Here is a 4,476-nt window from a genome sequence, read left to right as displayed (position 1 = left end):
AGTATTATTAGTGATAGGAAAGTTAGAATAATACTGTAATAAGATAGCAGGATGTTAATAATAGTAACGATATCAAATAGTCACATTTATAAAAATAAAAACAAATTAAATAATAACTGCAGTAGTACAATAAGTAGTGTAATATTAAATATATAACTAGTAATAACATAATTAGGTTTGATCCAGGGTTCTAGGACTGATCGCCTTTTCTTGGGGTCAATAAGGAATTTTTCCCCGTGATGAAAATTGGCGTTAGGTGTCCTGGGGTTTTTGCCTTCTTCTGGATCAACAGATTTAGGCATAGGCATTCTGGTAATACCATTATTAGAATCACAAGAGTAATTCAAAACATAAAATTAATTAAAAAAATTAAATTATAAACGGGTACATTCTTAATTGTTATAGTGCAGCAATAATAAAAAAGGTAATAATAATAATAATAATAATAATAATACATTTGTGAGGCCTAGTGCCAGTTAGTTAGTAAGTTAGTGTAGTGTTAGTGTAGGGAGTACAATTGGGGGAGGAAAGTTGAACTTGATGGACCGAGGTCTTTCTTCAACCTACGTTACAATGTTACTAATATCTGCGCTTTATTCCAATCATAGGCATGTGCCAAATATTTTTCACTGACCGGTAATAGGATTTCCTCCTGCTCATTTTAGCTGCATTTTTTGGTGCTGTCTTGGGCAATGATGAAATACTGAGGTGCGTGATGGCCGGCTATTAAGGGGTGGCAGGAGGCCGGATTTTTTTTTTGTAACAACATCTTGCACTTGCCTATGATAAATCTACCATTACCGGCAGTTGGATTTCCTCATACTTATGACAGTGTTGTCATAGGAGTGGGGAAAAAGGTGAGAGATGGCCGGCTATTAAGGGGTGGCAGGAGGCCGGATTTTTTTTTCTAAATAGGGAAAATTTGGCCTATGGAGAACACAAGAGCTTACAGCTAGTGGACTTGCACATCCTCCAGATGTAAGTGTAAAATGAGAGCCGCAGTCCTAAAAAGTACATTTTGTTAAGACCCTGAGGATGGCAGAGCCAGCAGATCCACCTATGAACTGGGGGTAAGAATGCAGGACTATTTCATCAAAGTCCTGTGAAGACACCCATGCCAATGTCATTCCAGTCCATGCCAGGGGTACCATTCCAGAAGCCATTGAGCCTTCTCATGGAACATCTATATAGTTAAAACAAAAAAAACCTGCAAAGCTTTTTAATATAAGAAAAATGTAAGAGTTTTTAGTTGTATCTGTAAATAACAACATAATGAAGTGGGTTAAACGTGTAATTTGAATATTTCCATTTTTAAGGCACCTAAACAGGAAAGGGTTCTTTACAGTCAGAGCAGTCAGACTGTGGAATTCCCTACAACAAGAGGTAGTGATGGCAGACACTATAACAGCTTTCAAAAAAGGGCTGGACGATTTCCTCGATACACATAACATTCAGGGTTACAGTTAAATTAGACAAAATGTTACAACTATAGTAGTACATGTAGTACGGTAATAGTATGGTAATTACATAATTAGTATCATAATTAGGTTTGATCCAGGGTTCCAGGACTGATCGCCTTTTCTCGGGGTCAAGAAGTAATTTTTCCCCTGTGACACAAATTGGCTGAAGGTGTCCTGGGGTTTTTGCCTTCTTCTGGATCAACAATGTAGGCATAGGGTAGTATTAGTAGTGATAGGAAAGAAGAATAATACTGTAATAAGATAGCAGGATGTTAATAATAGTAACGATATCAAATAGTCACATTTATAAAAATAAAAACAAATTAATTAATAACTGCAGTAGTACAATAAGTAGTGTAATATTAAATATATAACTAGTAATAACATAATTAGGTTTGATCCAGGGTTCTAGGACTGATCGCTTTTTCTCGGGGTCAAGAAGGAATTTTTCCCCGTGATGAAAATTGGCTGAATGTGTCCTGGGGTTTTTGCCTTCTTCTGGATCAACAGATTTAGGCATAGGGATTTTAGTAATACCATTATTAGAATCACAAGAGTAATACAAAATATAAAACTAATTAAAAAATTAAATTATAAACGGGTACATTCTTAATTGTTATAGTGCAGCAATGATAAAAATGGTAATAATAATAATAATAATAATATTAATAATACATTTGTGAGGCCTAGTGCCAGTTAGTTAGTAAGTTAGTGTAGTGTTAGTGTAGGGAGTACAATTGGGGGAGGAAAGTTGAACTTGATGGACCAAGGTCTTTCTTCAACCTACGTTACAATGTTACTAATATCTGCGCTTTATTCCAATCATAGGCATGTGCCAAATATTTTTCACTGACCGGTAATAGGATTTCCTCCTGCTCATTTTAGCTGCATTTTTTGGTGCTGTCTTGGGCAATGATGAAATACTGAGGTGCGTGATGGCCGGCTATTAAGGGGTGGAGGAGGTTGGATTTTTTTTTTTTTAAATAGAGAAAGTGTTTGACAAGTCAATGTATTGTTCATCCCGGCCACACAAGGCTTCAATACTGTATAGCCCTAGAGACATTGCTTCATCTTCCGGCTCAGCTGTAAATGGAGAAAATCATAATCTTTGAATGGGCGTTAATATACTTTTTTTTTTTTTTTTTAAATCAAAGCAGCAAAAGCATATATAAATATAAGAGCTATAAAATACATACACATTTTGCCAAGACGTTCTTTCTGTAGGCTTTAATTCTGAAAAAGAAGAGGTATAATATAGCAGCACAGGCAGAAATAAGCATGCTGTTACAGTGTAACCCAATGAATGAGGTTATGACCTGGAAATATGAGCCCCGAGTCGCCGTCTGCTGTAAAGACTTAATATTCTATTCTGTATTGAATGATCTTAAGGGCAATAAGCACAAGAAGAACAGTTACTCGCTCCAACGCCTTTTAATGCTCTCACTATTGTAAGGCTACAATATGTTTACATGGGGCGTAATTATTGAGGATTCACCATCCAAATCTGCAATAAAGCTCAGTACAGAATTTGTGTTTAGAAAGGAAAAATATCTCAGCAGATTTGAGAATTTCTTGTAAGGCATGGATGCTCCTAAAAAATATATATTTAAAAAATAAATCCAACGCAGTTCGCTCTGAGGTCGGTGCTTGGAGGACCCAAGACTGCTAAAGCCTGTGATTGGCAGCAGCGCTCAGGTGACTAGAATTGGATGTTTCTTTATTGTCCCCATCACAGCCTCGGTGCAGGAGATTTTGGGAAGCAAGTGACGTCTTACACTAAAGCTATGACAGGGACATTGAACTCTTCTTCAGTCACAAAGAGGGGGCATGATTATAGCACATGAGGCCGGGCTAGTCCCGGCCAATAGATGCCCACCCCCCTCTGGACTAGTATTGGCGGCCAATAGATTGCGCATCCCCACTTCCCCCTCTGGACTAGTCCCAGACAATAGATGCCGCTGCCCCCCCCCTCCAGACTAGTCCCAGCCAATAGACCCCCCCCTCTGGACTAGTTCCAGCCAATTTGCATACTGCTAGCAGCGATGTAAGAAATGTTTTTACTGCAGGTAGCAATCAACTTTTGGTTCCTGCATCATAATGAAGGATAATAGCAGTTTGGGAGACTTGGAAGACATCACAGGTTTCCTTTGATAGGAATATCCCATAAAGTGTCATACATGACAAATCTATAGCCTGCGTCTCTTGTTGGGATACCCCTTTCACTTTCCAGTAGAATAGGATTTTATAGCATAAGTATAAAAAAAAGTGCTAGAGGACACACATGCTCAGTCTCCACAGCCAGATCTCTGTGTCCGTGCACAGGAAACTATTCCCATTGGTCCTTTACAGTGAACAGAGGATAACTGTGCAGAGGACAGGATGGGGGGACATAGGTCCATTAGCATTAAGCTTATTAGATGGACATGCAATTTGATACACACTTTGAACACTAGGTGGTGCAATACTTAACTTCACTTTTTTTTTAGTTTTTTTTTTTAGTTGTGCTTTCAAGTAATGTTTCCGAATAACCAGTCTTGTGTTTGTGCATAAGGAATGACACTTTCTGGCCATTATAGGACTTGTTTTCCTGCATTTTCACCAGTTTTCCCCTCTGCAGGCTTTATCTCTTAATTTTCAACAGATGCTGAGCTGGTGGGAGGAGAATCCTGGCAGCTACAGAGGGATTCCTGCTCTTTATTCCTTAGTTAGCACACAGATGACAAAGCAGAAGCATGGAGGACATTATTATTATTTATTTAAAGCGCCATTAATTCGAGGGTGCTGGACATGTGAACAGGTTTATATACATATAACAAATAGACTGGTACAGAGAAGAGGACCCTGCCCTCAAGGGCTTATAGAATACAGGGTAATGGAGAAGTAGAGAGAAGAACATTATACAGCAGTACGGAGCTGTGTAGCTGTGCATCCAGCTCTTATGTAAGGTAAAGCACTTAAGAGGAAGCTCAGCCCTCATTTTCCTCAGTCTGCGTCTCACTCCTTCCACTCTCCATAG

This window comes from Phyllobates terribilis, unplaced genomic scaffold (genome assembly GCF_046119375.1).
Source record: "Phyllobates terribilis strain yellow unplaced genomic scaffold, ASM4611937v1 Scaffold_176__1_contigs__length_3987557, whole genome shotgun sequence".
Lineage (NCBI taxonomy): Eukaryota > Metazoa > Chordata > Amphibia > Anura > Dendrobatidae > Phyllobates > Phyllobates terribilis.
The sequence above is the reverse complement of the archived record's forward strand: the minus strand, read 5'-3'. Positions refer to the sequence as shown.